General features: G+C 43.0%; 1 protein-coding gene across 3 annotated transcripts in view; it reads right to left on the reverse strand.

The window, feature by feature from the left end:
• MPPED2 (metallophosphoesterase domain containing 2) overlaps positions 1 to 24,571 on the reverse strand; it is a 602,895-nt gene that overhangs the window by 114,855 nt on the left and 463,469 nt on the right. The gene's annotated exons all lie outside the window — the stretch shown is intronic.

A 24,571-nucleotide genomic window follows, 5' to 3' on the forward strand; every position in this document is an offset into this window, starting at 1 on the left:
TGTTGGGGGATATATGTGTGTGTGCGTGTGCATGTGCGTGTATGTTGTCTGTTGTTTGTTGTTGACTCAGAATCATAATGGGTTGCTAGCCTGGTTGGGATGTACTGATCAGTGATGAAATCTTTGTTGCCATAAGTAATGGACTATTAACTCGTGGTTGTGTCTGGGTAGTATATGTTTTTTTGTGGTATGAGATTAGGATGCTTTACCCATATCGATGCAAACATTTTTGTCTTTACTGCCTAAATGTTTAGATTTGAAAGAGCCCTTACTGGTCTAACAGACGTATAACAAATATGCAATGAATAAATGTAAAGAAGCATTTCTAGAACTGAAGGTTCAAAAGCCTCAAACTGAACAGAAATTGTTTGTTACTTGAGTTCCAATATAAATCCTAAAGAAAGGCACCAACAAATGCAAAAAAGTCACTTCAATACATATCCCAAGAATGAAAGGGGAAAAAAGCCTTGGAAGTTAGCAGCAGAAATATATGTACTTGAAAAAGGTGCAGAATTTGGAAGATGTAATGGTAGTAAGAATACTTATTTATTGCTTTTTTATCTGAATGCTAAATGAATAGTGAGTGACAAGTCAGGAGACTCCGGGGTCTCCAACCTTTTCTGTAAGAAGAGCTACTTACGATGAAAATCATCCAGAGTTACTAATATTATAAGTGTTGTAATAGGGACCAAATCAGACAGTATTACATTATTGACTATCATATGCAATACTACCAGCATTAATACACTCAGTGAATCAGGCACAGATGCCAACAGTAATGTAAAACAATATTAGTAATACGTCTCACTAATTCCACATGGTTTATCACTCAAATATTTACTGTGAATATATTTTGAAAAATAAGCAATTTTTTTCCAAACAAACTTATAATTTCTGCAAATACACACATTTCTGTCTTCAATACACACAATTCAATGTTCCTACATGTAATAATAGAGCCAATCAAAAGCTTCTAGTTTTGGAGGCTGGGTTGCATGGAGGAGTTACTTACATGTAGCTGGAATGCTACCTATAGCTCACGAGTTACTTGTTGGAGAAGCCTCTATTCAGGGTCAATACATGCTGGGAGTAATTTAGGGTTAGAGGCATTTATACCCTTGATATTTGATTGTACGACGGACCTCTATTTTCTCTGAACTTGTCATGCGAGTGATCTGCTTTGAAAGAAAGTAAGGAGAGAGCCAGGGGCATGTAGATTTGCCAGTTAAGCAAAGGGGACATGTGAAAAACATCACACTGGACTTGCCATGACTTAAAAGATATAACTTGGTAGTGGGACATGCAGAACGCAAATTCCCAGGAGAGAAGGAATGAAACTATCCGAGCTCAGAAGAATTCGACATCTCCTATTGGGGGGATAAGGGTTAGGGTGAGGAAGAACAGAAAGAAGACTGCTGACTTGGAATATGCAGAGAGCCAGGTCATAGAAACAAAGTATAAACAAAACATTTTCCTGGTAGTGTGCAGAATGCCATTACGACATGATGGCTAAACACATAAGTAAAGAGAGTTTCCACCAAAATCCTATTGTAGGAGCAGAGGAATAACATGAACAGCCAGAACGTGGGAGTCTTTTCTCAACACTTATTTTTGTGAGCTACATTTATAGCAAAAAAATGTTTTCCTGCCCAAAATCAAAAATATGGAAATAAATGTCAGAGTTCCAGTTTGTGTAATTTTTCTTAAATTTTACATACCTACATAAAAGGAGATGAACCAAATGTTGGACACCACTAGTTAAGAGTGCCCAGATTTGCATCCGCTAAGTCCACACCTCAGGGTCCTGTCAACTTTGTGGGTGCAGACTTATCATGTATTCTGAGTGGAATTCTGATGTCTCATTGAGAAATGGGGAAATCTTGGCCAGCCAGAAGTAATCAACAGGCCACCTCGTATTGACAGCCATAGAAAATGTTTTCTTTTTTTGCCTGACCAGAGCCTCTAGTTTCTATAAAATGGAGGTCATTTCAACCACAGAAGATATGACATGAGACATTTCTGCAGAGGAATACACATGCACAAACAGAATTTCCAAACATATTTTAAAACTCACTGACCTTTCTAAAAGTGTGTAGGCCAATTAAAAACCTGGTGCAGCTTTAGGTTTTATCTAAGATGGCAATTTAGGATGAATTTAGTCACAATGGCACCTAAAGATTAAGACATACATGTATGTAAAGCATAATGTAGATCTGCAAATGTTAACAACATTTTTTACACAGCTGCACGGTGTAGGCTTATTGCACTTAAGCATGGGGCTACATGCTACCTGTGCTCGCCTATCGTGTAGTGGTCCTGTGATCACTACTGAGGTGTCATGCTCATTTTACTTACTATAAACATGCAAACATTTTTTTTACAACTGTTGTGTCCTTAAAGTTATATTTTGATAACTTTTTCAAAGAAGTGTTTAAGTGGTTGTATGACATTACAACGCTGCCAATGACCATGTATGCCCTTCCCATACATTGTTTACAATGCATGCCTTTTACCACGCATATGCCTTTTACCATGCAGGTAAGTATAATAAGGGTGATACATAAAAAACATTAAAAAAAGATAGACAATTTGAAGAATCAAGATTTAGGGTTGGTTCTTAGAAGGCTGTAACTTCTAGTCAAACCTCTGCTGTTTCCTCTGCCCAGGTAATATAGAGGCAAGGATGGCGAACATCCCGAAGTAATTGTGCAATTTCCCCCAGAGACCACTCTTCAGCTAGGTATTATTTCAAAACCCCTCTCTTGAGGAGCTTCATTCAGAGAGGAAAGGAAAAAGGGTGCCAATCACTCCTGGGGCACAGCTAGTCTAGGTTATTCCCTGCTCCCCATGTCATCTTCATATTTGGGCATGAAAGAATATCAAAGACTACTGACATCTAGCACGCAACCCTATTGGGGGTTTACTGAACCTTCAGAATTCCTCTTTGATGGTAATTGGGAGGACTGGGTCAGCATGCAACACACAAGGAATACAATTCTTAAGATCATTGACGTCATTTCCATTTCTACTCCTTTGTTTCCTCTACTACTCGGAAGCAAATTAATGTGTGGCCAAACGTAGGAAATCTCCAGGCCTTGGGCTGCACTTGGAATGTCCAACCCCTTTGTGATGGGCTAAAACTCCACGTTGCGACAGGCCCTAGAAGGCTGCCTGCCAGACCTAGTTACAAGGATTGCAGCTGCACCGATGTAAGCCAATTGTGCCTCGAGAACTTGGATGACCTGGTACCAGGGGCAGTTATGAACAAAACTTGGGTAGACATGGTTTCTCCAGCCAAATATACATAGCAACCTGTGATGATAAAACACTGCCTGAAATAGGATGCCAGGGTGGTGGAGACATGGCTTTCACAGCATTTAAATGAGCACCGTTAAGCATTTGACTGATGACTTTCATAAGTGAAATATGGCCTACAAGGGCTTCTCTAGACCCGTGTTGCATTAAGTAAATTCAACCGCAGAAATAAAATTTAAAAGAGATGCTCACCACACTCATGGAGTCACTGCTGCCGATAATACCTTGAAACGCTCTGAGTGATCTCCTTTAGGAAGCTTATACAATTTATAAAGAATGGAATAAGAATGAAATGCTATTAAGGAAATCAAATTTAAAGACATGAAACCAATTACCCAAGTGTCTATCTTTAAATCAAAGTCAAAGTCAGAAAACCATCAGCATAAATTTGACAGCAACTATCTATCACCCATGCAAATACTGTATAATACTATTTCTAAAATGTCCTTTAATCCTCTGAGTTATATAAGAGAGAACTTTCGATATTATTTTTTGCCAATGCGCTAGTATTTATTGCCTTGCCCAAAACATTTGTGAAATGTGTCCGTTCACAACCTTGCTAACTAAATTTGCCAAGTGTTGAAATCAATACAGGTAATCAAAATATAAATATTGAACTATATCCTTCAGAAAACAATATATATAACAGTTCAGTGACTCGTGCACGAAAGCAATATATTTCAGCCGTATGGTGCACGGTATAATAATCCCAATAATTTCATTAGAACCAGATGAATTCTTTCATATTGCAAAAAATTGAGTTATGGCTAAAAAGCATCGATTTTAGTCCATCTTTTTATGACATTAATAAAATAAAACCCATCGCCCCGAGACTACTCGTGTGCCTTCAGAGGACGCAATTCTACATTATCTGTTCTGTGTCGCTGTGCAAAGAAACAGTGATTTTGGCCGCATATTCGAACTCACTGTGTGCTGAATAGGTTCTTGAATATATCCTTTTAAATTAAGCACAATTTTTGCATACAGACGTAAAATCTTACAGCTATTCAACTGTCGGGATTCTTAGGTGTGTATTTCATTCATCAATAAGAAACACCATCGCAAGAGCCTGCTGTGTAGCTTGAACTAGACCAAGAGTTTTAACTAGACCAAGAGTAAGGTGAAAAGAAAAAAAATGTAATTTAAAGTTTATCAGCAATCGAAAAATAGTGTGGTAAAAATCTGCATTTAAATAATTTACCAATATTCGTCTGTGTAATAAATGTTATTTATACTTTGAAACTATGGTATGTGGCATAACCTAAAAAAGATTATAAATGGGATAGATCAGTCTAAGGATCTTGAAAGCTCTTGCATTACCTTGTAAATTCACCGAACGTTATGGTGCCTATACATACAGTGAGGGGTGTTTTGTGGTATCTATGTTATACATGTTTATATATGGCGGACATTCTGCCATTCATATGAGAAAATCGTGACAACTGGGCATTGGACCTTCATACACATTCAATAATAAATTAATATACATTTCTCAACAAGCAAATCTGACATGCTAGTTAAAAAGGCTTCATTTCTGCAAATAATTATTTTTCAAAAATATTCTTAAATCCCCAACTACATTTCTTTAGTACTCAGTTCTTCGGAAATCTTTTAATCTCTTTACTTGGGTTTTTAATGGCATTGTGTTAGGACTGAATATATCTGGTTTCAAACATTTCTACTGACCTTTTCAAGACAACTTTTCTAATAGACCTAAATGTTACATGCTGTCATTTAGGAGGTCAATTTGCCTCTCATTTCTGGGTTAAAGACACTAACCAATACCAATAAATAAATACACTTTCAAAATCATTTGGAACAAAAATCACTCTGTAGTTTTTATGCGTTCCTAATACATTTTATATCTACCTACAACTCATGTCACCCTCAAAATCAAAGCCTGATTTTCAGCTAGATGTGTGGGAAACTGGCTGATTAAAAATAACAACCTCAGTGCTAATGATAGTCTTTGAGAGATCTGTAGCTGAGTAAGACATACCTAATTGGTTCAAGAGAAAGAATTAGGAGTCTAGAATAGATTATATAATCATAAGCCCCGAGGCTCTACAGGAGGAAGATTCCCTTTTGAAGATTTCAGTGGACTAAAACTCTTAGATAGAAAGATTTCAGAGTTTAGGAGTTGAAAATCTAAACAGAAGTTTAAATGACAGTCCTGACACAGGAAAAGTAAAATGTCTCCCCCACACACCACACCAGATCTGTCTCGTCTAGGAGGGTGCTGGGGATTCTCATTCAGAGAGTCATTTTGACTACAATAGAAGGCAGTCCAGACCTCCCAAAGGTATCAAAAGAACGTGTTTCAATCTTTGCTTTGAAGGATTTTGATTTCTATACCACAATACCTTTTTTTCTTGCAGTGGAGAAAGTCTCATGTTCAGGGCCTTTCTATTGATTTTTTTGTTTCACTCTGCCACATATATGCACACAGGCATAAAAATAGCTTCAAGGAATGCGTGAATATATTTTTAAGATTTTGTATATGCTTAATACGTGAGCATTCCATGGTGAAACTCTGCAAGAGCCTGCTAAGATATCAGATTGTTCTAAAACGACCAGTGTACAGACTGTATATGTTCCCCCATTCCAAATTCCACCTATGATCATAACCATAACTAACCTCAACAATAGTCACCTACTGTTAAGCATTGTTTGATGCCTGAAGCCCCACTCTATACCTCAATGGTCAGTTAAATGTGTCCAAAATATGTCTGGGGCTGCTTCACATTTCCTGTATTGTGACTATGCTGTAGAGGTACGAGCCAGGCTGCTTTTTTTTGTGGGAGGGATTCCATGAAGCATGAAGTTGGATCCCCTTCTACAAAAGAAGACACAAATGAAATAAAAAAACAGGAAGATGTTGCAAGATGGTGCTTCTAATAATACAGAAAGATTTTTCACCACATGTTTTCTGTGACACCAAGAAAGTCATAGCTAGCATGAAACATTGAATGGTTTATACAACTTCTCCTGAAGCCAGATATGCACATCAAGCAAATGTGCAACAAAGAAAAAGTGTCAGATGCCAATCAAATACAAAACTGAACTCGGAGTATCATGCATAAAAATGAGATGCTTTGTATCTGAAACTTTGGCCAGGAAAGGTTACTGGGAAGAATTTAAGCTCTTTGATTTGTCACCCAAAAAAAAATCAAATGTTAAGGTGTGGGATTAACATGGTAATCATGTGAGGCCTTCGCTCGTCTGGATAATATGTGGATGGCGCAATGCACCTCTTGTGTTTTTAGGTATTGTTGGGTCTGGCTACTGATAGTCTTGGCTAAAACTTAGCTATGTGCACGATCTCATGTCATCACGCTACGCAACAAATAATATATGGAAAGCGGATTTGTGTCAGCCCTCTTAACCCATTGGATTTACTTATTAGCTTACTGTGTAGCTTACCTGGTTTGGCATCAACCCATGCCATTTTGCACATATGTATTGTGTCAGCAGCAGTTCCTGCTTCAATTATGAAAAAAGTATTTTGTTTGTATGCTTTGGCATTGACAGCACAATTTACTATTTCTTTTTTAAACTAACTGTTGTTTTGGAATATTTCTGTGTTTGCTCATGTCAGCATCATCAGTGTGATGTTTCTTTTTTTAAGCACACAGTTCTTTCAGTATTGTGGAGAAACATCACGTTGGCTCCCGTTACATTCAGTGCACCAGGCAACTCCAACAAGCATTGGCATAGCCAATAGGTCTCACTTTTGGGACCTTATAATTGTTAAGCTATGCGGAACATAACCTTAGGTGCTGTGCCATCAAGGATTGAAGAGCTATACAATTATTACAACACTGGGTCATGCAGTCTGATTCAGAATTACATGCTTGCCTCAGGAACAGATTTAAATCTTGGTTGGTGGGGCATGGCCAAGATGGCGGCCATGCAGGACCGTTTTCCAGAGAGCTTCGCTATCTGCATCGGTGGTGGACCGGACCGAATCCCCATCACGGCTATCCCAGTTGTGTCCACGCTTCTGGGGACCTCCGAGATTAGTGGACATGGTCACGGCACATGACCTGCATTGAATACGGGTTACTTCTCGATGCCACAATGGGCCCAGGACTCGGGAGGCGAACAATGTGTTGTGGACTGGTGCTGGATGGAGGTCGACCTAAGCAGAGCAACCGGGGGGGGAGGCGGCATAGGTTGTTAGTCCCCCCATTGAAGAGACATGCAAAGCTTGCTGCAGCACTCGCCATGCTCTTGACACCGCTCCCCTCTTCCTGGTGGCTCCGTGCTGGGAGCTCAAAGGCATGAAGGGTGGCTGACTCTTGGGAGCTCTGGCAGGGAGGTGTCTTGTCATCTGGGGCTACATGGCAATTTTTTAAAGAACAAAGAGGAAGAGGGACACTAGTGGCACAGTGACGGGAGCACTTTGGGCCCAGATGGTGTTCAGCGGTGTGGGACCCTCCGGTCGCCCAGATCAGCATCATTGATCCCTACACAACTGGTCACAGCATGCAAGCACCTTGTTGGGACACAGGCACAGCTTCCCATGTAAGAATGGAACAGACCCCCACTACACCTGCAACTAGCGGCCAACTCACCCCTGGATGCTGCGGAGGGCCTTATATACTGCTTCAAGTAAAAAGAGTGGCTGTGATTTGGGCCCTACCCTTGGCCTCGTCCTGGATGGCAGAGGCCTACCCCCACCAGTGGATCGGCACTGAAATCCAGTGCACCAGCACAGTTTGTAACTGCCCGGCTGCTCCTGCAGTGTCAGCTTGTATGGTGGCACAGTGAAGTTGCTTGGAGAGTCAGGGAAAGCCATTGACAGCCTAACTGTGCCCCGACAGATTACTGTTCTGCTGAAACCTGGATACATTGCTATCCCCGCCATTAAAGACTCCCCCTTCGGCTACGATGGCCTCAAGAGAGGAATACCAAAAAGGCGGGCCCTCTCACGGATCTTTTCGCTATGAACGCTGCTAAAAAGACGGATCCTCTTAAAGTCTCAGTTGTAGAAGGGGACACAACTGCCAAAGGGGGGCCCCTAAAGGGTGATGATGCACCACTAACAAAAGTGTTCCTTAAGAAACTATTCTAGTTCTTCGAGTGGAATTTGCTACACTGAAAGAGGAAATAACGACTGAAGTTAAGGACCTTAGGAGAGAGATGGTCAACCTGGGGCAGTATGTGGACTCACTGGAGCAGACGCACAATGCCTGAGATGAAGAATTAACAGCCACAGGACAGAACTCATCGCTTTGCAGGACAGGAACCAAGAACTGAAGTATTAACTGGAAGGCCTCGAGAATAGGTCATGGCGTTCTAATATTCGCATCAAAGGAATGCCAAATCAGGCGGTCTCTGGGAGCCTTGAAGACTTTGTGATTCACCTCTTCCACCATGTAACCCCAACTTTGAAAGATCAGGACATTATACTGGTATCAGGACTGGCTCTAGGCATACTCACCTGTTTACACTACTATAGACAGAGGGAAACGATACTGTCAGCACTTCATGACCAAACCACAATTGACTTTGAAGGCCACAAGCTGGGCCTCTTCCAGGACCTCTCACCAATGATGTTGCAGCACTTCAGACCCCTCCTACTCACGACAGATGTTCTCTGGGAGAAAGGAATCAGGTACAAGTGGGGGCCCCCCCTTCCATCTACACTTTGTCTGGCAGAACAAAACGCGCAGCGTCCGCACACAGGAGGACACCCATGCATTACCTGATATGACAGTGCGAGTGGGAGACCTTACACCACAAGGGTCCACACAGGATCAGCAGCCACAGGAGGTTGCCGTAGACCTCAATCGTGCAGTTCTAAACCAAAAAAAAACGCAAAAAGGAGAGGGCTGCCGTACTTGGAAGCCTGCGGAGCCTAGATAGTGTGTCAGAAGCTGACTCAGAGCATTAGCATTCTCTCACTTGGCCTCTGTGAATTGCTGTACGCCCAGGTGGACAGCGCCTGCTGTAGTGGCCCTTATGCGTCTCGTCACCTGTTGATGGCCGTGGATGGGTAGCAGGCTGTTGATGGCCGTGGATGGGTAGCAGGCCGTGGTTGGTGGCACTGGACTGGCGGAGCTCCACTCCCCTTGATACTGGATGGCGAACAACAGAATGATGCAACGAACTGAGTCCCAAGGAAATGTTTGTTTTCGTTCCCAGGCGGGGAACCATATTAACTGTTTGTTACATGTTAATTCCTGTTATTTCTGTTTTCCTGATGAAGACCACATTAGTTTTGCATCTCATTACTGACACCCGTGGGTACTCCGGCTGGAGCCCCATGGCCTCTGATCAGACGAATGAGACATTATCTAGAGCACTTCCATTACCACCTTAAAGGTAAATATACTCAGTCTTAATGTCAGGGGACTTAACGCTCCTGTAAAGCGGCTGGCTCTTCTCTCCTTACTCAAAGAAATAAAAAGCAACATATGCCTTTTGCAAGAAACTCATCTGTTGAGAGTGGACTGGAAACGTCTGTGGTCCCAACTGTATGACCGCCAGTAACACTCATTGGGGCCAGGAAGGCGGGTGGGGGTGGCGATCCTGCTGGCTACACATGTCTGAGGGAGGGTGGTACGCACACAAGTGGAGATATCTAGGGCTCTAACTGTGTACTAATGATCGCCGAGAAAGCTTCCTTAAAGACGCAAAAGGGAGAATCCTCATTGACGTAGATATCATTGTAGGAGGGGGTTTTAACATAGTCCCGGCCTCCCAATTAGATAGATCTGTTCAACGACATGGTCAGACGGGTGCCTTTTCAAAACGTCTCCAGGAATGGCTGAATGAGGTTGCTCTGACTATGACATCTACATCATCCCACAGAAAGAGCCCACATCTTTTTCTCAGCAGCTCAAACGTATGTTTGCACAGATCTCTTGCTCACCATGCCATGCATCACTAGTGCAGTCTCACGCACAGAGCTTGGGGTGACCTCCATTTCTTATCACTCTCCTATTACCTTGATCTCACCCTTCCTACTCTCACACCGAACACGTGAACCTAGCATCTCAACACTAAACTTCTCACATGAGGATACCTTAGCTGAAATTAGTGACACCATAGGCCAGTATCTGCTCACAAATGACACCCCAGAGATCAACATCATCACATTATGGGAGGCCCTCAAGGCGGTTATTAGAGGCCAATTTATAGCAATAGCGGTGAGATTTAATATAATCTGGCGCAATAAACCACATCAGCTAGAGGACACTATTTGGGAAATAGAAGACTCACACAGGATTACAGGGTCAATGGCAACAAGGAGGCTCTTTACCACGACCCAGAAACAGTTGCACGCATTAGATATGGATAAGACAGAATACACCTTACTCCAAACAAAACAGAAGTATTAAGTGGGAGGGAACAAAGCAGGTTGTTTGCTGATTCAGTGTCTTCGCTCTCAGGCTGCAAAGCGGAGGGTGGTGAAGCTGAGGTTGCCCAATGACACCCTGACATGTCAGAACGACTTGATTCTCAAGCAATTCAGAGCATTCTATGCTGCCCTTTACACTGCAGATGAGCTTGATCTTGATGGTGGGGAGGATTACCGGGGCTCCCTCCTTCTGCCCCTGATCCCTCCAACAGCTAGTGCAAACCTTGATAAGCACATCACTTCTACTGAAGTATTCCTGGCAATTCAAAGCCTTGACAGGGGAAAGCACCAGGTATTGATGACTTTGGGGCAGAGGTCTACAGGATCACTGGAGCCTAGTTGGCCCCCATACTGGCTAGGCTGTATAATGCTCTTGGCACATCTAGCACCCTCATGATGGAACTGGGTACGATAATGGTCATCCCTAAGCCGGTGAAAGATCCATGGCTGTGCTCCTCATACTGTCCTATCACTTTGTTGAATGTGGATGCTAAGATTTTCAAGGGCATGCTGGCCCATAGGCTGGGCCCTTACAAGCAAGACCTAGTGGACCCAGACCAGACTGAGTTCATTCCTGAGAGATCTTGTGCGGACAACACTAAGCGTCTCTGCCGTCTAACGGATAGGATACACCGCTCACAATTACCTGCCATACTCCTTTCTATTGACGCAGAGATGGCCTTCAAATGCGTGCACTGACCATACCTCCATGCAGTCCTGGGGCACTGCAGCTTGGGCCCCAGGTTTCGTAACTGGATTCCTTATAACTATGACTCACCTAGAGCCATGGTTAGCTTGAATGGAACTTTATCCCAGCAATTCCCTATCTTTAGGGGTATATGACAGGGCTGCCCCTTCTCGCCCTTACTATTTGCTCTGTATATGGAGCCATTTGTTGAACATATACAACAACACCCAGGCATAACATGTGTTCTGCCACCCATAGGAATGCCTAAGCTGGCCCTATATGCAGACAATGTACTAATCCACCTGTCCCATCCATAGACTTCCCTTCCGTATGTCATGGAGGAGCTGGCGGCCTTCAGTAGGGTCTCTGGTTTCAAAACTAACCTACATAAATCATCCATTCTGAATCTTAAGATACCACAGGCGTTAGAGCATCCCTAGAGGCATCCCTTCCCTTCTCCTGGACCATGTACAGGATCAAATATTTGGGTCTGCAGATCCTCCCTACATTGGACGCCACTGTAGAGTATAATTTGACCATATTCTGCAGACTACCCGCTTGGACCTAACTGGGCAGAAAGCATATGGCCTCTCTTGGCTTGGCCCCAGTTAAGATAACACTTCTGCCTAAGGTGCTCTACATTATGCAGATTCTACCCCTGCAACCGCCCCCAACTTACTGGACAAACTACAAACGCACATTTGGGACTATATCTGGGCTGGCAAGAAAGCCAGAATGGGGAAGGTACAAGCATACATGCCACAGGCCAAGGGGGGACTGGGAATCCCACATCTGCTGAGCTACTACCAAGCAGCCCAACTCCACTATATAGTTGAATGGTCTTTGCAGTACACCAAAAAGCTTTGGTGTTTCATCGACCAAGCCGTGGCCGGTGTACATATCTGGAAGATTCTATGGCTGTCAAAGAAACATCGTCCACCAGGTGCATATATCTCCCCAACCCTGTGAGCTACGCTAAGGGTCTGGGATAGGGTTCAGGTTGGAAAAGGGCTATCCACACCAGTCTCCCCACAGACCCCGCTCATTGGAAACCCATGTTTCCCACCTACACAGAGAGAATCTTCATTTGATGTGTGGCAGGAAGCCAACTGTAAAAGAATCGGTGACCTCTTTGACAAGGACGGGATCATGGATTTTGCCCATATTCAGGAGGGCTACGATCTCCTGGAAACAGCATACTGGCAGTATTTGGCTGTGAGCCACTGGGTGACTTCTTCCACGATCCGTCCATATGCGAACAGACTCCTCACAAAACTTGAAAGATGGTTGCTTACCGTACGCTGGCAAACAACTTCTGTCTGACATATACACCTTTTTAATCAATCCCCCTACACTGCCCCAAACACCAGCAATGTGTAGGTGGGAGATGGAGCATGGTCGCTCATTTACGGACAAGGAATAGCGTGATATTTTACATCCGGAACAAGACACTGCAAACAACATGAATACTAAACAAATGTTTTTAAAAATAGCCCACTACTGGTACTACACACCGGCGAGGGTTGCTAGGTGGAAGACAAGTGGCGATGGCAAAAGTTGGCACTGTTGTGGACAGGAAGGTACACTTACACACATACTGTGGCATTGCCCCAAAATTGATTCCTTTTGGCAGGGCGCCTTACAACTAGTAGACAACATATATGACACCGCCATACTAAGAATCCCCAGTTACATGTTGTTGGGGCTCCCAAACCCACAAACATATTCTCTTGTATCTCCTAGAGGCCATGCTATAACAATGGCCCTCGGAGCAGCTAAGCAATTGCTACTCACCCTTTGGAGGTCAGACGTAATCCCCAGACACACCAACTGGATATATAAATTATTGAACATATTGGAGATGGAAAAATTGACAGCGGCTGTGACTGGCTTGCTGCCCCTTTTTTATAAAATGCGGGGTCTGTGGAGCCAATACATGTCGGAGGAGTTGAGGGAATTGTCATGATTCATGGAAGGGTGCTGTTGTTGTACCTATTCACAAAATTCTTTGCCCTGTACCTTGAGGCATATTAGCTTACTAGACTGCGTGCAGAAAGTTTTACTGTCTTTTAGGGAAGATCCAGGATTGGATGTTTGAACACAATATACTTAGTCCATTACAAACCGATTTTCGCAGGAAAACCTCTACTACTGATACGGATCAAGCCTTTAGTTTTTTGCTTTTATATTGGAAAATGGTTTTAATTGGTAAGGGGAATCTGCATGTCGCTTTTGTAGATTTAAAATCTGCGTTTGATTTAATACCTCGTAATAAGCTGTGGAACATTCTCTCTGACATGGCAATGCCCTCCTATATTCTTTCTTTACTAGTTCATATCCATGAGGGCAACAATGCACGTGTTAGGTGGGGTGATCAGGAGCAGCTTACTGGTAAACTTCCAGTGTTAACAGGAGTATGACAAGGTTGTGTCCTTGCTCTTACTTTATTTTCATTATATTATCAATGATATTGCTCCCTTTTTAGCCCAGGTGGAGGATGATGCACCATCCTTAGGCACATATAAAGTCCCTGTTTTTTATTTGCAGACGACACTATCTTGATCTCCAAGACCCCAAGTGGCTTACGAAAACTCCTAATGTGCTTTGAGGAGTTCTGCTCCTCTCAGGGACTGGAGATCAATACCCCTAAAAGTAAACTGATGCCGTTCAATCACACAGATAATTTAAATGGAAGACTGCACTTGGAGGTGTCCCACTTGAGAACGTGAAATCTTTAAGTTACCTTGGCTTAACAATATCAGAGAATTTGTCTTGGAAACCACACACTGCCAAGGTGGCGTTGAAACAAAAACAAATCACAGGGGTCTTAATTAAGGACTTTGGCGTCTTGTATACCAAACCGATTCGACCGACACTACAGATTTATGGGGCCAATGGTGCGAGTTCCACCCTTTATGGTGCAGAGCTATGGGGCCATGCTAATGCTCAAGGAATATCCTTGGTTGAAAATACTTTCTTGAGGAAGCTTGTTTCTCTTCTATTGAGCACTCCGCTGTTTCCTCTTTTCAAGGATTTGGCCAATAAGGGAATAGGCCCCAAAGCAAGTTTACGCCGTCTTTTGTATTGGAGACGGCCTTGGACTACTCTGGAGCTTGCCTCATGCACTGCAGCCCTTCAGGCTGTGGTGGAAACCAGTCGCTCTCAGCATTCCCTGGTTTAGATATATTAAGGAGTCATTGTATTTGCTTGAGCACTGGGACTGTCCAGCCACTACTTCCTTTCCTTTGAAGATTAATTTAAAAAAGCAATACTGGAGGGCGGCAGATTCCAAGAAGTTGTGTGTAGCAATTCGCTCTAAGTTGTCGCATTAATTTACCGATCTGAAAGATGTGTGCTGATAGAAGCCATTTTGGGATGTCATTTCGGCCCTAACGACAGGAAGTTGTATTTCCAGTTTCGTATAGGGTCCTTACCATTAAGATTGTTTACCAGTAACTGGTCATCTGAGGGGGTAACCACCTGTCCAGCCTGTAATGCCCCCATTGAAAATCTTCCCCATGTTTTATTCATTTGTCCTGTCTACGCAATCCCTCGCAGGGAATGGCTTGCTCCTGCTTGAAGATTATTGGGCGTTCGTAGGAATGTTGTTGCTCTTTGAATTTTTAAGGTCAGACACCCATCAGGTTTAGGTTACTGCTGTTGCTAAGTTTCTTGGAGCCCTGTGGATTCATAGATCCAAAATGTTATCTTCACTCATGTAATATATTTGTATGTATAGCTTTTATGTAATGAAGGATGCTTCTATGAAGAATATCATGGTTTTAGTTTACTTTGTAAAAATGTATTGTCAAGTAATTCTTTGTATTTATAATTTTATTCTGCTGTCTTGTACTTTTATGGTTCTAGTGGCTGAAATAAAGTTGAAAGAAAAAAAGAATTGGCATGCACCCTGTACTTACCTATTCTCCAAATGACCACGTCTGATAGTGGCCAAACTTACATATGTCAGACTGATAAGGCTTTGGAGAGAGATGGCCCACTTGCCTTGTTTACTTCTCGACCTTCCCACTGGGCATTTCACACTACTGGTCATTATTGCAGGTGTTTCCCCCCCTTTTTTTTTACTCCCGCCCTCTCACCTTAATTTATCGAAGATCCCCAATGGCCAATGGATGTAGGTGTGTGACGTTGTACTGTTTTCTTTCCCCTGTCTTATATTACATAAATAAAAGAGATCTTAAACATAAATCTTGGTTAGTGCGGTTGAGAATAGTGACTTGTGTATTTTTAGCGCTAGGAGGTCAGAGCCTGTGTAAATACATATGTTTTTATGTAAAACTTGCATTACACAAAGTATAATATGTACTGCTACAAAATGCACAAAAAGGTTTAAGATAAAATGATGTTTCCAAAATACAGATTTTAATAAAACCCAGACTGTACATAATGCAATTTTCTTTTCATAACTGCCCCTTCAACACCTTGTCAGGGATAGTAAACACTTTATAAATACAGTTTCAATCGAAAGCACGCACTTCACAGCTCAGCTAACTCTTTGCGCTACCCCTGAAAAGGAATACATTTGCCATCACAAAGCTTCGAATCATTCAACCAATTAAAGCCAGTACGGCTCATCCTTTACATTTGCAGATTACCCTAAACATTTGCAGATTAGCTCATTGCACACGTTTGCATCTCTTACAAGCAGTGAATACTTTGGCAGAAAGGATTATTTAGATGTCTACTCCGCTCCAGTATCACAGCACAGGAGACTTACTGCATTACGCTTCAGCTGAAGCATTTGATTAAAGACAGTGTTTTAGTCGCCCAAGTCTTGTTGCCTTAGTGCAGTATGTGAGCGGACTGTCCAAACCTCCAGCAAAGGCTCAAGTGTCAATATCAATTGTAACACACCTTCTGGTCCAGCTTGTTTGTGCACTATAAGGTTCATTTTAACAGGCAGCTAGAAAAGTAACACACATTTTGTTTCACCTCAACATACAACAGCCACTGAATTCATTCGCACAGATGAACTTTAGTGGTGTGGCTTTCATCCAGGTTTGAGAACAGGATTCTTACAATGAACTGCATCACCATTATTCTCCCTGACAATGCATTTTGAATGCGTATTAGTGCCGCATGACCTTCGAGAGGGAGTGGAATGACATCTTCTAACACTTGTGCCATCATTTCCTTAGTATAGTAGGGAGCGCTTAGAGGCAAAAAAACAAATGTGGTACAGCACTATAACATGTGAATTTGTATAGCACTAAAACCCACGGAGGCAACCAAATTTTCTCTAAATGGAGGCTTTCAGGCCTTAATTCCATGGTGCTTTTACCAGGCAGCAAAACGGCCTAACAAAATTAAAATATCATATTGTGATAAGTAGTAGCGTTTTCGGCCCTTAAGGAAGCACAGAAACTCTTTGCATATACAATCCATGCTCATTTACGCCTCTCATGTTCTCACTCAGTCACAAACTCGCACACTCGATGTGGAACTAGAAACTAACTCTCCTACGTGAACTGACTCAAAGTCTACTGCCTAACTTCTAACCTTGCTGGGCAGCTTGACGAATGTGCTATCCACGCTTATGACTGTGCAGAGACCTAGGGCTTCCTTTCTTCTCCTTCCTGGTCACTGCCCTGCTCCCAGGCATTAACACACCTGTCTCCAGGGAGCAGGCTCTGAATGCGGCAGAGTGGTAGTGTCCGAGGAATGAAGGCTGGCAGCTGCCGTACCTAGGTTCTGCTACACTTACACAAAACATCCCCTGATGTAATTCAGGAACCAAAAATATGATGGTGCACAACACTATAAGCTGCAGAGCTGAGGAGAAGGGCTAGGGGTGTAGAGTTCTTGCAGCCAGATTGTGTCTGCTCAATGTGGCCAAAGCAAGGAGAAGAAACAATAAACTCATTAGGTCTGGGGTTGCTGCTGCCTCGACAGAGGCTGCAGAGCCCCTGCGTCCAAGCAGCAGAAGCACATAGCTCACCGACACACTGACCTGCTGCATGTGCTAGATCCGGGCACGAAGAGGAGCCAGGCACTACACTTTTAATGGAATGTTAACATCTGTATTGGTGTAGTACTTTGTGGAATACCAGGGTTGCTTCTCGGGGTTAGGAAGAGCAAGAGAAAGGACCAGGGCAGAGAAAGTTACATGTCTGTGTGTGCTATAGTCAAAGCCACAACTATTAATGCAACTTTCTCTCCATTACAAGCTGCACCTGGGAGCTGCCTTTTGTTAGGGTTCAATGGGGGAACAGATGCTCGAAGAGCCGCCGGGAGATGAGGACAATGGCAGGATGAATGCAACATGGGAGGAGGAGTTAGAGACAAATGCTGCAATAAAATGTAAGAAGCAAATGGCAGTGAAGCTGAATATGCACCCACAGTGAAACACAAGCAGGAAGTAAATATAAAAAATAGTCACCCAAAGGAACAGATAAACAACCAAAGCATAAAGATACAGTACTTGGTCCCTGCTCCGTGGGAGGAAACAAAAGACAAAAATGAGGGACAAAGATGAAAGTTTGACCACGGGCATGCAAGAATTTTTAAAGGACACAAACAAACAGGTGAAAAGCAGAGGGCGGGCTGTAAGCCCTCAAAGTATATTCAATATGTCTTGAAGCTCAATCTAAAAATGCTGACACCTGGTAGCTTTTCTTTTACTCTTAACTTCAGGATGCTGGTCACCCCCTACACTTCTCGCGCCCGCCTTCTCTTCTGCTTCCCCATATTTCTGAACTTCGGAGTGTTGGGTGTTTGTCTCCTGTCTGTGCCCCACATCTTGTTTTTTTTAAGCTCATTGTAACTTTGGGTCGCAGTTTGCTCCTCTTCTGCTCCTGACAAGTAGCTTTTATGCTGTTCCCGCTTCTCTGAAGCTCAAAGTGCTGTTCACTTATTGGCTTGTGCAGGCTACCTGACCCCCTTTTCAGCACAAAGTACCCAACACAGGCTGTATAGTAATTCAGTTTTTGTTACACACAGGGCCAGGATTTCCATGTTACTTATGATAGTGGTAAACACGTGGCTCTGCCATGCTACAAAAATTTCTTCTGTGTTGAAGTATAGCATGACAGGTACAATTCTCACAAAGAGCTTACTGTGGTTGATAAGGACATTGCCTACAGTAATAGAAGAAGTAACTGTGTATCATTGTCACATCTGTGACTGCAGCTTCATCAGATACTAACTCCACATACAGAATTTAAAGAGTCATGCATACATCATTATGACAACTCTGCTGTGAATCCTTCCATCATACACAACTTGTTTAATGAAAAACCTTTCACATGCGAGTCACCAGGCAACATGTAGTCACCAATACACACAGCAATATATGTGAAGTAAATATTATTTAACACAAATGTTTTATGTTTGTTTTTGTAGATTATGCAGGTATTACAATATAACACAGGCATAGTAGCATTCTGGCAGATGCATTTCAGTGGGATCCCAGTTCAACTGTTTGTAACAAAATATAATCTGGTTATTTAGAATTAACATCTAGTTACTGCCATTGCAGCAAATGTTACATGAAGATCAAATGCATGTAAACTTTCAACGAATGTTACCATATGTCAAGTGTGAGCTAAGCTTTGTCACATAGTCTCAGCAGCTCAAAGGCCTGTGTTGACAGTACTGTGTCATGTTTCAATTATCAATTAGGAATTCATAATGTCCATCTTGGCACTCTTCACCATATTCCTGCTCTGGCCTTTGACTATTTAATGTGCCTAGTGGCCTTCTACAATAAAGGAGTTTTATTCTGGCCGTGCACATTGTACCACTGTGCCTGTCAGATAATGGGTCCGAAGACTTAGCAGCAGGAAGCAGCACAATGAACATGAGGATGTCTTCTTATTCATGGAGTAGGCCAGTGCTCCTTGATGAGGATGTCGGCAGTGCTTGCAGAAGTATCTTTGTTTTAAACTCACTTGGGTCACATCAGCAGTGAAAAAGACACAACCTTCCCCATATCTTCATCAATTTAGCAAATGAACAGTAATTGTTTCAGCCTAACGCAGGGACTCTGTCACTTCCTCTAGTATGGCGTCTGCTGCATAAGAAAGCTGTCAGTACTTCACTTTGTTTCACAATTGCTATCCAGCATTCAGAAGCTCCAGGAGAAGCTCCAGGCATCCCGTTTTCAACTGCCCAGTCCCTGCTCCAGACATCCCTTCCTCAGTTAACCTTTTCTTTCCTGTTTGTAGCTTTCTACATTATCCTCGACTTATTCAGCTATCCCACTTTTTCTTCATTGTCCATCAGCTTCCTGTTTTAAGTTGGAACACTCTTCCCAAGTTCCACTTCAGTTCGAAATGTTCTTCTAATCCCTCAGCTAGAGCACTCCATCTGCCTCTTCTCACCTTCTCAGTGTCAGCCCCTGAACCTTCTTGCTTCAGTCTTGTGTGCCAGATGTCCAGGTACTTTGGTGAAGCTGACCCAGATACTCTTCTACACCAGTGCACATCATTTCATTCTGTGAAGAGAGTATGCTACTCACATCTGTCAGTGCAAAGTGACAGTGGCAGCCTCAATAGTGACTGCCTCAGTTTGCAGTGGGTAAAAGGGTACTGCTGGTGGACATGAATAACCTTCATCTTAACCCACTGTTTCTACACAGCTGTTCATTATGTCAATTACTTCTCTGAGATAGTCATTGTGTTGGACAATCACTCTCTGAAGTGACTTTTTTGAACTTTTGTACACCAGCACCAAAATTGGTGAGTAAAACATTTGGCTTCTGTATAGCCGCAAAACTGTGTGGGATATTCACAGCTCTACGTGATACCCACTCAAGAAGACTTACACATAATAGCAGTGAGATGATAGTGATGTTTGCAATGGCTTGAAGTTTGCAGGGTTATCAAATCTATGACAGTGGTGGAAGAGAGGGTAGCAGAGTGGCTTTTTTGTTGTTGTTTTTAATGAAAAGGCACTGTGACCTGTGAAGTGGCTCCTTGTGCTCTGCATCTGCTATCCCTTCTCAACCTATTGCATGTGGTGGGCTGCTTTGGAGGAGACACTTTTAGTAATGAGCTAGACCTTTTGGCTTTGCCAATGCTTGTTACAAAAGATGTGAGGGTCTTACAACTGTAGATGGTAAATATAGGCGCTGCATCTCTAAAGATGTGGGAATAAACAATGTAGTTTCGGTACTGTACATAGAAAAATAAGGCTTGCTTTGCATGAAAATCGCGTCAATTGGCTTCGTAATTCACTTTTTTGTATGTTTGTTTTATCAGCAGCATGCACCAAATCCCCACATTATTTATAGCATCTATCCTCCGCCATATCCATTAATTTCTTTACAACGCTGTGCATCGTATATGTTTAATTCAGAGCCCTCTACAGGAACAGAACCCAGGTTATCAGCTTTATATATCCCGATCAGCAGTGCGATCTGATCATATGTGAGGCGCAGAGTAACCCATTATCTAGGCAGACTATTCATTTCCCATTCACCTTCTTGTCATGGCGGTGCAGAGGTCATCTAAAGAGGGGACCTAATTGATCAAACTGTCAAAGGCAATGAGAAGGAGCATGTTAATGGGACTTTCATTTCACACAGGAATGCAGGGGTTTGACAGGAGCCAGAATATATGCTCCTCGTGTTGCTGTTTATTAGCAATGGCGATAGACTGGTAGGAACTAGTCAAGCAGCCTGTGTTTGACGAAGTGCCAGGTTTTGAGGAAACCGCAGAAAGCGGCCAGTCACGGGTCGACGTTATTGTGTGGAGAATTATTAAGTGTAAGGGCATATTAAATACAGCTGCAGTAAGAGCAAGGGTGAGTGAAAAGTTTCGCAACCACCTATAGATAAGTACAACAGAATATTTTCTAACAAATAATTTTTAGAGTCAAATAGAGATGATAATTGTTGGTGGGCACTACGTCTGCTATCCTGGCCATGAAAAAAGAAGTGACGCTTCTGGCTAGGTGTGCCAACAACTTAAGTGAATTAGCAACCAGAGGTGGTCCTTATATGGCTAGCTGACAATAACAGCACACATGGGAAATATTCAATTGAGTTATATTTATGTATATATTCATACTGCTGCCATGATGGCTTCATTGGTGTTTACAGGTGTTCAGGGCCGGAATGGCCACTCTGCTACCCCATTTCCACAATAGTCTGTGGGGTAGAGGCAGGGGCACCGCCTCCATTAGGGCGGAGGAGCGTCGCCCCCCCTACCAGGAGCAACAGCTTCACAACTTTTACTATAAAACTATAATAAACACCACTGATTATCATTTTATAGTAAAAGGGGCAGGGCCTTGGGGCTGTGACGGGGACGCCTCAGTACGCATGTATGTTCGGCCGGTGTCTCGGGCCAGCCACACACACATGCGCACAGGGCTCTTGCCAACGTTGCTGGGTTGGAGACAGCAGGCACAGACTTTCAGTCTGCCAAAGCGCCCTGGCTGGGCATGCTGTCCAATCCTAACGCTGCTTTCATGCTGCCACCAGCATGAAAGCAGCATTAGGATTGAACGCAGGGCAGACTGGGAGCCTGTGCCTGCGTCCAGTGTATGAGCAGATGATTGCAGAGAGGAGTGGTGCGGGACAAAAAGTTTTTTTTTTTTTTTTTAATTCCATTTATTTTCTTAAACCGCCCCCAACCCATGTCTTCCCCCTGCCCGCCATGCGCCATCATGTCTCTTTTCAATCAATCACTCAATCAAGGATTTATAGAGCGCACTAATCACCCGTTAGGGTATCAAGGCGCTGGGGGGGGGGGGAGGGTGGAGGTACTGGTCGTAGAGCCATGTCTTGAGGCGTTTCCTGAAAGTCAAGAGGTCTTGGGTCTGGCGAAGGTGGAGCTGTAGGGAGTTCCAGGTCTTGGCGGCTAGGTGAGAGAAGGATCTTCCTCTGGTGGTGGTGCGGCGGATGCGGGCGATGGAGGCGAGGGCGAGGCTGGCGGAGCGAAGATTGCGGGTGGGAGTGTGGAAGGTGAGTCTGTCGTTGAGGTAGGCTGGGCCTGTGTCATGGAGGGCCTTGTGTGCACGGATGAGGAGTTTGAAGGTGATCCTCTTTGATACTGGTAGCCAGTGAAGGTCTCTGAGGTGGGGGGAAATGTGGTTGTGGCGTGGAATGTCCAGAATGAGGCGGGCGGATGCGTTCTGGATTCTTTGCAGCTTTGTTTGGTTTTCCATCCCGCAAGTCAATCCTGGCTAGAGGGCTGCTGTCAGAGAAAGAAGAGCTGTCATGACCCAAATGTTACCATATCCCCACGGCCCCATTCTAGTCATTAGCTCCTGCAGTGCGAGGCTGGTTTGAGCATTTTTTGCCAGGGCTGATTTTGGTTTCCAAACCGATCCCGAGGATGTCTGTGTGAACCCTAGAGCATTTCCCCACGGGGCTTCTACACAATACACAATGACAGGAATTTGATTTTGTAGGCATCTCTGTAACCATGGAACAATAAAATGTTAATTCTAGTGTTTGAACCCAACCATGGTTCAGCACAGGATGGCCAGGATAGCATAACAACAACTTGGGCACGGTACACTATTGGACTCTCTAACTTTATACTATAGAGTATTTGAGATTTTCGGGCCAAAGGGAACTCACATAATTCATATATGACCATCTGTGATAAAAAGGAATTCAAGGCACGTAGGGGAAAATTACAACAACTATTGAAGGCTGGGCTAGATAATTCCACAATTCATACTGAAACATGTATTGATAGTCAGTTTTAATCATGCATGTTTCATTATTTTGTAAACTTCTACAATGCATCACAACAGTAGCCTGACCCCAAAATGGTACCAGGTGGTATGAGCAACCAAACTATCACGATCACTCACCGGAAAGGCACAAGAGACCACTGGTAAGAAATTAAGTGGTTTTGATGCTCTAGAGCAAGGAAAACAGAGCCCTGTTTTTTCAAGAATCTGAACAATGTGGCAAGTAACAAATAAGTTGGTCATGTGAAACAAATCCTTTCACAAAAGCAGCCGGAAATGTTTCCACAGAAATAAATCGGGCACCAGTTTTCTGCTCGATTCTTCATGCGATGGAGGTACATTGTTGCTTTTGGACAGCAGCAGAAACAGACACTTGACATATGCCACACAGCATTGTGCAACAAGGATAAAGTGCCCAAAGTGAGAGAAGTGTCTCCTCCAATGATGCGCATATTAAAAATGCCAGACAGTTGATGCAGCAATGTTAGTATCTCGTAGATCAATGGTTTGTTTAAGATTCTACGGAGTTGTCTATTTGCCTTGTCAGATGCTAGTTCATGTATGCTTTGTCTTTAGATTAAATCATTTCTTTTTCGGCCACTGTCACCCTCAGTTTCAGCAGGGACTGGCTTAAAAAAATGATATACTATGATGCAAAGGTAATGCGCAAGAAATGCTGGGGGAACTCCCTCATTTGTGAAACATTTGGCCATGTCAGAATTGCATGAAATCTCTTCCTGCACAAGTTCTGTATAGCGATTATGCTGTTGGCAGTATTTGCATAACAAAGTATAAACAATAAAATATGGCAGACAACTGTCTAAAGCAATTCATCCACCACACCCACATACATATTCAAGATGATACCTCTCACCATATCTGCCTTGTTTGAGAAACAACAATTTGCAAAAGGTTTATTAGAGAGAGCTAAAGAAAGTTAAAAAAACACAGAAATATGGAAAAGCAACATTTACACTAATTAATAAATAGAAGGCTTCTTTAACGGTTACTGTAATTCCCTGTTTCTGTGCATAGTTACTGAGATTGTGGGTGTGAATCTAAGTCCTGCAAAAGAAATACTCTTCCCCATAACACATTTGAAGCATTTATATACCGACCAGTGACACAATTCAGAAAACCATGAATGAATCTCAGTTGCTCTTAAACATGTATGTTTTGTATTAAAACATATTAAGTTTTACTTGCATTGTAATTTAGTCACGTGTAATTTGCACTGGTAGGGAGTACATTAATTGTGAGTGCATCTTCTCACAGTGACCTATGGAAAAGGGGTAGTGTCTTGGAGTGTTTGATAATACACACAAACTGTGTTAATATTAACCAAGGTTTGTAAGGCATGTTATCATCCTGGAAATAGTCGGAGATTTACGCTTATTAAGGGAAGATGTAAATTTGTATAGAGGGTTAGAATGAGGGCAGTACCCCTGCCCCCCACAAAATTGTTGGTGGTGTAAGAAATGGGTTTCGCCAAGGGAAAGCTATTTCTCTGTGAAACATAAAAATAAACG

The sequence above is a fragment of the Pleurodeles waltl genome, chromosome 3_1 (assembly GCF_031143425.1).
Source record: "Pleurodeles waltl isolate 20211129_DDA chromosome 3_1, aPleWal1.hap1.20221129, whole genome shotgun sequence".
In the NCBI taxonomy this organism is placed as follows: domain Eukaryota; kingdom Metazoa; phylum Chordata; class Amphibia; order Caudata; family Salamandridae; genus Pleurodeles; species Pleurodeles waltl.